An 11221-nucleotide genomic window follows, 5' to 3' on the forward strand; every position below is an offset into this window, starting at 1 on the left:
TGGTAGTAGGGGATTTTGCATCGTGATTCGACGTCGGATACCAGTCGACTCAGGTGTGAATGAGTACCTGAATCAAATCAGGGTAATAATCTCGGCCGAGCGCAATGCTGACCACATTGCCTCCTATAGAGTACTGTAATCCTGTAGTGTACCGTTAGGGTCTTGTAATACACTTCAAGGCCCTGAACCAATTGGATTGTTGAGCCAACGATTATTATTAATTACTTTTTAGCAGTAAATTGAAAGAGTGTCTTGGTTTATCTTGTTCACTGCAAAACATCTTGTCTCCTCAATGTGGAAATTGGTTTTCTGTCAAGACGATATTCTTCTTTTATAAATGATAGAAAAGTATTTCGTATTCAACTGCTGTTAGTCCAGAGACACAGTGCACTATTTTCAACATCTAAGTGGACAAAAGTACATGCTTCTGCCTAATTTTGTTAAATCTTATATTCTTGGTAATCAACCTGTATCGTTAGAATTCTCATTCAAAGTAAGGAAAAGCAGCTTGGAGAGCACGACATCGTTCCCGAGAAGTATGTGCACATTCCAAAACCCGCACTCCTTCCTTACTCGAGGCGTGAATATATGGGAGGGCCAGAAGTAGGCAACATTTCAAAATTTCTCTCGGTGACAGATTTGATCGACATACTATAACATAGTAAATACGACGCAGTGCAATAATACTATTATTATTGGGTAAACTTAATTGATCTTGTTTGAAATGTTCGCAGTCTTGTCCTTTTAAACTATGGCGAATACATCATGACATATTTCAGCCATATTCTCGGCATTGTCTCGTTTTCTTCTATGATTGACTTGGTGAGTATTATGAATGCAAATATTTCTGGTGCGAGTGGTGACAATTGGTTTTACTCCAATTGAGTAAGTTTAAGGCAAAGACCGTTACCGTTAACCTCCTATCGGAAGGCTTGCGACTATCTTCAAACTTGTACGGTGCGAAATCGTTACTTGCGCCAGCTTTAGCTTCAGTCACCAACGCAATATTTGAACTCCTTTTCTCACGGCGCATACTACACTTTAGTACGGTAATGAACTTCCAGCGCTCACTCCTGGTAATAGCCACAAACAGAACTGTCGTCTACTTACGTTCATCTATCAACCTTCACGTTTACTTTGCAGAAGTCTAGAAATCTTTTGTTGTTGTTACGATCACCAAGGCCATGCCTTCCCATTTTATGTCCGAGTAAAATTCCACCTGACCACCCATCCTCTTAAAAGTATTCCGTATTTTTCTTGCTACCCGAGTTTAGTTTCGCTGCCATAACAGCACAGGTTTTATGATCATTTTGTAAATGCACAGCTTCGTCTAGTTGTCGAGTAGTAAGTATTATTCGTCAATTGGATTCTTCGTTTTTGTTCTGTGAATTTCATTTGGGCCCGTTGATAGTTTCATCATCATCAACGGCGCAACAACCGGTATCCAGTCTAGGCCTGCCTTAATAAGGAACTCCAGACATTCCGGTTTTGCGCCGAGGTCCACCAATTCGATATCTCTAAAAGCTGTCTGGCGTCCTGACCTACGCCATCGCTCCACCTTAGGCATCTACCTCGTTTTCTTTTCCTACCATCGATATTGCCCTTATGGACTTTCCGGGCTGGATCATCCTCATCCATACGGATTAAGTGAGCCGCCCACCGTAACCTATTGAGCCGGATTTTATCCATAACTTGACGGTCGTGGTATCGTTCATAGATTTCGTCGTTATGTAAACTACGGAATCGTCAATCCTCATGTAGGAGGCCAAAAATTCTTCGGAGGATTCTTCTCTCGAACGCGGCCAAGACTTCGCAATTCGTCCTGCTAAGAACCCAAGTCTCCGAGGAATACATGAGGACTGGCAAGATCATAGTCTTGTACAGTAAGAGCTTTGACCCTATGGTGAGACGTTTCGAGTGAAATAGTTTTTGTAAGCTGAAATAGGCTCTGTTTGCTGACAACAACCGTGCGCGGATTTCATCAACATAGCTGTTATTGGTTGTAATTTTCGACCCTAGATAGGAGGAATTATCAACGGTCTTAAAGTTGTAGTCTCCTTTCTTTATTCTTTCCGTTTGAACAGTGCGGTTTGATGTTGTTGGTTGGTTTTCGGTGCTGACGTTGCCACCATATATTTTGCCTTGCATTCATTGATGTGCAGCCCACAATTTCGAGCCAATCACCGCCTGCTCGATCTGGATGAAGGCAGTTTGTACGTCTCTGGTCGTTCTTCCCATGATGTGGATATCGCCAGCATAGGCCAGTCGTTGGGTGGACTTAAAGAAGATCGTACCGGATCACTTTCTCCAGGGCCAGGTTAAAGAAGACACATGATAGGGCATCCCCTTGTCGTTGATGTCGAATGGTCTTGAGAGTGATCCTGCTGCTTTTATCTGCCCTCGCACATTGGTCAGGGTCAGCCTAGTCAGTCTTATCAATTTCGTCGGGATACCGAATTCTCTCATGGCCGTGTATAGTTTTATCATGGCTATCATAGGCGGCTTTAAAGTCGATGAATAGATGGTGCAACTGATATGGTGACTTATGATTTTTTAGCCGATGAATTGCACGAACTGTTTCTCCTAAACTTGGTGGTGGCAGTATTTGTCCGTCGTCTTCAGTTGGCAGGACCTGCAACTCGCCGATGTTCTGGTTGTTCAGTAACTCATGAAAGTACTCAACCCATCGCTCTAATATGCCCATTCTGTCGGAAATCAGATTTCCCTCTTTGTCTCGGCAGGATGAGCATCGAGGTGAATAAGGCTTCATCCTGCTGACTTGTTGGTAAAACTTCCGCGCCTGGTGCGGTTTCTCCCTGTACTTTTCGAGTTCACAGTCTTGTTGGTTCTCCCAGGCTTCGTTTTTCCGTGTGTGAAGTCACTTCTCCGCTCGACGGAGTTCGTGATAACTCTCTGCGCGTGCCCGCGTTCTTTGAGAATGCAACATTACTCGGTATGCGGCATTCTTCCGTTCCGTTGCTAGTTTACATTCATCGTCAAACCAGCCGTTCCGACTCCTTTTGCGGCTGGGACCAAGTATGTTTGTGGCCGTATCATTTGTTGGATTTCAGATTTTTATGGCAATATCCACCTCTTCTATGGATGTTGGATTAATTGCAGGGATACATTGTTCACGTTGAAAGAAAAAATTCTTTCGTTTTTGCTTATGTATTGATAGGGCTCAGGAGTTCTGCTCAAGATTGGTTTGAACATCGAATTAGATGATAAGTGACCAAAAGCCCGACCAAAACAACGGTGGCTTGATACGCTGGATGGGGATTTAAATGCTTCGCGACTGCATCCAGAGCAGGCATTTAATAGAACTAAATGGCGAAACCTTTCACGACGAGGCAACCTCACTTCTGAACGGGACTAAAGCTGAAAAAAAAAGAAGAAGAGGACTTAATCACTCCTGCTGATTATACTTCCATCCTTGTTTATAAAGAGACGTCTGATGCTCTTTGCCACAAAATTATTATCGATGTTCCGCAGAGTCTCAGCAAAATATTTTTATATTAGCACATGGTCGAGTTGGTTAAAGGTCTAGCGAACCGGGGATGCCCAAGCCCTTTTGTCGAGCTAATGACTGTATTTCTGCTGGATGGAAAATCAATGAGGCATTACGCACTACTTACTTACTCTCTCCATGTAGGCTATAGCCACCCGTTGTCCCCCGATTTACTACGTCATTACCAATTTCGATGTTAAAGTCACCAAGCAATATTTTAAAATCTTACTGGGTTAGCGAATTGTTAAGCCGCTCTAGGTGGCAATAAAAAGGCTATAATTTGGGGCTTTAGTTTTTTATCAACTCTATGGTAAATGAGACTCCAAATTCCCGGTTTCCTGATTTGGGTGGTTATTCAATTTGTATTCTTCCACCTGCTGTGATAGGGCGTTAATTGTCGTTAGTTTGAACAAGAATCGCACGTTCCAGGTTCCAATAAAATCTGGGCTTCGTCGTTATCGTTAAATCAATCTAATCGGAGGCCCTGAATATTTTTTTAAACAGATATTTTTAAGATGGGTTGTTGACCCGTCGACCTACCCCCCACATGGGGAACCAGATCAATGTTTTATTAGCATTCTTGGGGGAAAAATGAGATTAGGTAGGATTTAGTATGGCAAAGCTATTCCAGCTACGCGGAGCCAGCGCCTATACTGTTTCTACCACTTCCCGGATCTGTGTAAATTTTTCTAAGAATAGCATTAGGTACGTTACATCAAACCTTCCTCCTTCACTAGGGTTAGTTCAGGTAGTTCATTAACTTATAACTTGAAATTTGGAAGTCAAAAAAAAAAAAGTTAAATTATTTTTTTTTGCTACCATTCCATCTGAATCGTGTTAAGGGGCCAACCGCCAAAAATAGTAGAAGTTGAAGGTCAATCAGTGAAGAAAGTAAATCAATGCCCCTCAAGAGGAACTGACATTAGAAAAAGTACAGAAAGATCAGAAAGGTATCCTAAAACTGACGAGGATCATGCAGTCCAATAGAAAAACGACAAGGAATAATTAAATAAAATTTGTGAAGAATATTTAGGCGTAATTGAAGAGCAGTCAAGCAAAGGATGAAGCATGTCTATACAAAGTTCGGTGAAATAACGGACTATCAATAGTTATCACGTTTCTTTCTTCACGATGCACATCATGAAATCTCACTTATGTAGCGTAAGGAACTTAGTGTAAAGTCTAGCATATGGACAGCTTCTCATATTCCGATAGCGACAAACTTTGCAAGGTTCAACGTTTTACGTTGAAGTATTTTGACTTCAACAACCAATCATGAAAAGAAAGCAATATGTATGTGTATGTACGCATGTATGCCTATATTGCTTACTACGGACTGGATCTCAAAAAGTAGCAGAATGAATATTTGAATATCCCGCTCAACTGTGCAAACGTGCGACACTCTGTTACGACGATCGAAAATGCACTACCTGGCATCATCATTCGCTAATTCGTTGCGTGACTTTTCATTATGTGCATCGTAAATGTGGCCCAGTTATGTAATTCGGCACTCCAGTTGACAATATTCAATCTGCAAAAATCCATTCAAAAAACCTATGCTTTATGTTTATTAAAAAAGTATCCATCAACATGCAAATAAATCGATCCCACTCAATATTTCTCGCTGTGTAAATCGCTTGAACGATGATCATTCAGACCGACTGCCATAAGTTCAATAAACAATCAATTATATGTATAAATCGAGCAGAATATCCACAACTGGAAAGGTATTATCCGCAAAATCAGGAACTTTTGCTTCTTGAAATTGGAAACGAGTCTAAATTTAGAGTGGTACTATCCAGTCTGGTATCGCTAACGTAAGTGAATCAAGTCCCATGTGTGTTTTTCAATTATTTGTACAGGTCGAAGTCAAACACATGTTGCGGATTATTCAAAACAAATGGGAAATGTTTGCGTTTGAGATTTTATTTTTGAACTGGTGGTCGTTGTAGAGTTGAAATTAGAATATCAGGATCGCTGCGTACTATAAATAAGATTGATCAGGTGTCATTGCGCTAGTGGTGATAACCAGTGACCTTGTAGGCATCTGGAAAGTGTTAACAATTTACTTGGTTTAAATGGTTGAAGACAGCGAAACGGAAGTAAACAACAACTAAACTAACGTGTTCCCCTGCTTGCCGTAAAAGGCGTCTAAAAGAGCTAGACATTTGTGGGCTAACAACCTGCTCGAAACTTTGTTGCCTTAGTAAGGAACTCCAGACATCCCGATTTTGCGCGCAGGTCCACCAATTTGATATCCCTAAAAGCTGTCTGACGTCCTGACCTACGCCATTGCTCCATCTCAGCAAAGGTCTGCCTCGTCTTTCTTTTCTATCATAGATATTGCCCTTATAGACTTTTCGGGCTGGATCATCCTGATCCATACAGATTAGGTGAACCAGCCATCGCAACCTATTGAGTCAGGTATTATCCACAACCAGACGGTCGTGGTATCGCTAATATATTTCGTCGTTATGTAGGTTACGGAATCGTCCATCCTCCTGTGGGTCGTCAAAAATACTTCGGAGGATTCTTCTCTCGCACGCGGTGAGATGTTTCGAGCTAAGTAGTTTCTTAAGCTTAAATAGGCTTTGCTGACCGCCAAACACCGTGCGCGGATTTCATCATCATAGCTGTTATCCGTTGCGATTTTCAACCCTAGATAGGAGAAATTGCCAATGGTCTCAAAATTGTAATCTTCTATCTTTATTGTTTTCGTTTGACCAGTGTGATTCGATGTTGTTAGTTCTTTAATCTTTCACACTGACGTTGCCACCATGTACTTCGTCTTGCCTTCATTAATGTGCAGCCCGACATCTCGCACCCCATGCTCGATCTGGATGAAGGTAGACTGCACATCTCGGGTTGTTCTTCCCATGATGTTGATATCGTCAGCAGAGGCTAGTTAGTAGTTAGTAGTTGGGTGGACTAAAGAGTATCGTACCTCTTGCATTTATCTCAGCATCACGGATCACTTTATCCAGGGCCAGGTTAAAGAGAACGCATGATAGGTCATCCCTTTGTCTTAGACCGTTGTTGATGTCGAATGGTCTCGAGAGTGATCCTGTTGCTTTTATCTGGCCTCGCAGCTCCATCTCTGTACAGGGAGCGCACGTTCCATGAGAAAATGCGCAAATCGTTATTGTGTTGTCGTTGCCGGGTTCGCCGTTGAGTGGCCAATCCAGTCCGAGGCTCCTTTCGTGGCTTCGTAACTTCCCAACCTGGATGACCAGTTGGTACGATTTGTCCCATTTTTAGACGCGGGAGACTCGCTTTCATCCTTCTCCGTCTGCAGCTTTTTGTTAAGAAAAAGCTCCCAGCGGTCACCACGTGGAGGTTGAGATAGGGTTTGGTTTTATACTCCATGGTGGGTACCAATCAATGTTTCGTCCTGGGACCTATACAAGCCTTTGACCACCAACTTTCTTTACCTTGATATTACTTGGCTGGCGAGAAATTCTGCTCCAGTTTCCCCCAAATCGTTTTCCGCCTGGCTGCGGGGGTTGTTGCGTCGACGGGGCGTGAATTTATTCGGCTTCTCTTTTTGTTTGTCCGCTTCGGTTGTTTGACTCCGTGTTCCGCCGCTGCTCCGCTATTATATCGCGGGAGAAGAAAACCACAGAAGGCGCGATTCCCCCAGTGGCAACTATCGCGGTCATGGTGCCCCCCTATTGGCGGCGCAATCCGGCGGCATGGTTCCGCTAATTGGAGGCGCAATTTGCGCTTAGTGGCATCACAATGTACGTCACGCGTTTTAACCACGCCCTAATCGGTCTCGACGAAGAGACCATCGGATTAGTCTCGGACGTGCTGGAGGACTGCTCCTACGTCCGGCTAAAGGAGCAGCTCATACGATGGCTTTCAGTGAGTGAAGAAGCGAAGCTAAATCACTTGCTGAATGAGCGCACACGAAGCAACCGTACCCTCAGTCAGTTGCTGTGGGAAATGAGGCACCTGGGTGGGGACAAGGTCGGCTCTGAGTTGTTGAAGTCTCTCTGGTTGCAGCGGCTCCCGGAAAGCACCCGCCCCATATTAGCCTGCGTGGATTCGGGGTTGCTGTAGGTGTTATCCGCCACGGCCGATACGCGGAGGAGTACGCGCGCCCCGTGGAGGTATTTCGAGACGTAGCTCGGGAAATCGACTCTCTAAAAACAATAGTTACGACACTGGACGACGCAATCACGAAATTTACAGCGACGGTAGGTACTTTGCGTTAAGGAGGTAGATCTCGATCGCAGTCACAGTTGAGGTCCGCTTCTCAAAACGGGCGTTCGGCTAGTCGCATTCCGGGATCCTCATCGGCCCCAACGATTTGCCGGTACCACCGTCTACCCCAGGATGCAATTTCAATGCGACAAGAAACTAGGCTCGCTTGGTGTCTCGGCGAGGGTTACATGAAGCGAAGTACCACGTCGCCTTATAACCTTCGACCCTTTGACCTCGTCCAAATATATTGATACAGCAGAACTTACAACTGGCTGACTCCGCAACCTCTTTAAAGTCGTCAAGGAAGATTTCCACCGGCGCAAACGACACTCTTTCCATAGTTTTCGAGGACCTTTCCGACAATCGCATTCGCGCATTGCTCAGGAAATACAGCAACAACAGCAACTGCTGAAAGTAGTTTCACTCAGCCGGTTAAGAACGATGTGCAGCACCATATCAACACTACCGGTTTTCCGATTTTCTCAAAGGTGCGTCCTTTATCATCCCATATGCTAGCTGTTGCAAGGAAACACTTTGATGATTCAATAAAACGAGATATTTGCAGATCTTTCAATAGCGGTTGGCCATTTCCACTTCGTTTTGTTCCTAAGCCAAACGGCGAATGGAAGCCATGCCGAGATTACAGGCGTTTGAATGCTCAGACAATTCCCCACCGGTATCCTATTCCACTCATCCATGATTTCGCGCATTCACTTACAAAATGCCGTATTTTCACGACCTTGGATTTAACCAAGGCGTATCATCAGATCCTTGTTGCTCTCGAAAACATTCCGAAAACGGCTATCTGGACATCTCTCGGACTTTTCGAGTTCACCAGGATGACTTTTGGCGTGTGCAACGCTGCGCAGACATTCCAGAGATTCATCCACTGGATCCTACGAAACTTAAAGTTCCGTTTCGCATACATGGATGATGTTTTGTTCGCTTCTTCTTCTGAATCTGAGCATTTGGACCATCTCGAGTGCATTTTTCAACGTCTCCTTCAAGCCGGACTCGTTCTAAATGTTGAAAAATGCAAATTTCTACAGAAGCAGGTAAAGTTTCTCGGTCACAGGATTATCCCTGACGGAATCCAACCTGATTCAGACAAGGTTGAAGCGATTAAAAACTTTCCCCTGCCAACCACGATGAAGGATCTGCGAAGATTCTTGGGCATGTTAAACTTCTATCGTCGTTTCTTGCCGAAGGCCGCTCATCACTGGCGTTCCACGTTTACTTGTCTGGGCTCAAAACCAATGACTCCCGGCAAGTTGCGTGGACTACTGAGGCTGTCCAGGTGCTTGAAATGGTCAAACAACAGCTTGTTGATGCTACACTGCTGACATTTCCTCGGCCAGATGCATCCCTAGCTGTGTTCGCCTCAGACAAAGCAGTGGGCGCCCCTCTTCACCAGCAGGTTAATTAAACCTGGCAACCGTTGAGTTTATTTGCGAAACAACTCAACCTTGCTCAATGTAAATACAGCGCCTACGATCGTGACCTCCGATTACCGAGTATTCAAGGGTAGTAACCCTGTCAGCTGAATCAATACCAAATGGCTAAAGAGAACCTCCAAGTGGTGGCACCGTGAAACGTTTTATTCACATTGACTTGCTCGTCGTAATGCAGTAGGTGAATGCTCCAAGGCTTAGCTAGGACGATCAGACCCAATTCTGCACTCATCTGAAGCGACTCCCGCCACGAAGAACCACCATAGGTTATCTGATACCATGGAAATCAGAATAAACCACCGAGTTCATATGCCTTATGAGAATTCCTAGGGGATGTGATGGTGGTGGCTCTTTCTTAACGAAAAACTGCAGACGGAGAAGGATGAAGGCGAGTCTCCCGCGCCTGAAAACAGGACAAATTGTACCAACTGGTCTTCCAGGTTGGGGGTTGGGTAGGGTTGACAACCCTACACACGTTACGAAGCCACAACAGGAGTCTCGGACGGGATGGATAACACAACGACGAACCCGGCATCGAAAAAGGAATAACGATTTGCGCACTTTCTAATGAAACGTGCGCTCCCTGTACAGAGATGAAGCTGCCAAGCAGCTAGCCGATGCTCTGTCCCAATATACGGCTGATGTAATAGCGTTGCAGGAGATGCGTTGGGCAGGGACCGGTTTCCTGAAGAAGAGTCGCTACACCATATATTATAGTGGCCATCAAGTAAACCATGTGTTCGAAGTAGGTTTCTTAGTCAGCCAAAAAATGAAACCTGCTGTCATCGGCTTTGAAAACATAAGCGAACGGCTATGCACTCTGCGCCTGTGAGACAAATTTAGAAATATAAGCCTCATTAACGTTCACGTCCCCACAGAGAAGACTGCAGAGTCGGGAAGGATACTTTCTACGAGGCAGTAGAACCAACCCTCGAAGCCTGTCATAGATATGATATCAAAATCATACTTGGGGATTTTAACAGTCAGTAGGGGCGGAGCCCGTATTCAGGCAATACGTTGGCTCCCATAGCTTACATTAATATACAAATGATAACGGACTGCGGATTATTCAATTAACAGTGTCACACGAAATGGTTGTTGAAAGTACGTGGTTTGTGCGGGAAGCGTTACACAAACATACGTGGGCCTCTCCAGATGGGACCACTTTCAACCAAATTGATCGCGTGTTGATCGAACGCCGCCACCTCTCAGCCTTGATGAATGTCAGAACATATAGGGGGAGAAGCGACTTCATAGACGGAAAAAGAAAGCCTGGTAGAACCAACAGATCTGTGAACTCCAAAAGTACAGGGAACAACCCTACCAGGCGAGGAAGTTTTACCAACAAGTCAGCAGAATGAAGCCTTACACACCTCGATGTTCATCCTGCCGAGACAAAGAGGGAAATCTGATTTCCGACAGAATGGTCATATTGGAGCGATGGGTTGAGTACATTGATGAGCTACTGAACAAGCAGAACATTGGCGAGTTGGAGGTGCCGCCAACTGAAGACGACGGACAAATACTGCCACCACCAAGTTTAGAAGAAACAGTCCGTGCAATTCATCGGCTTAAAAATCATAAGTCGCCGGGAGCCGATGGAATTACGGCCGAATTAATTAAATATGGAGGCGACCAGTTACATCAACTTGTGCTCAAGGTATGGGACAGCGAATCAATGCCTGACGATTGGAAACGAGGCATTATCTGTCTCATACATAAAAAGGGAGATATTACACAGTGCAGCAATTATAGAGGTATCACATTGCTGAGTACCATCTATAAGATATTCTCCGTTATCTTGCTAGGCCGGATAGCCCCATACGCCCAGAACATCTTTGGCCCATACTTCACTTCACTTCATCTTTGGCCCAGGCTTCACTCCAGGCAAATCAGCAACAGATCAGATTTTCTCTCTGCGGCAAGCGATGGAAAAACTGTTGGAATATGGACAACAGTTGCACCATCTGTTCATCGACTTTAAAGCCGCCTATGATAGCATAGCCAGGGTGAAACTGTACACGGCCATGAGAGAATTCGGTATCCCAACGAAATT

Source organism: Hermetia illucens, chromosome 3, assembly GCF_905115235.1.
Source record: "Hermetia illucens chromosome 3, iHerIll2.2.curated.20191125, whole genome shotgun sequence".
NCBI classification, from domain to species: Eukaryota; Metazoa; Arthropoda; class Insecta; order Diptera; family Stratiomyidae; genus Hermetia; species Hermetia illucens.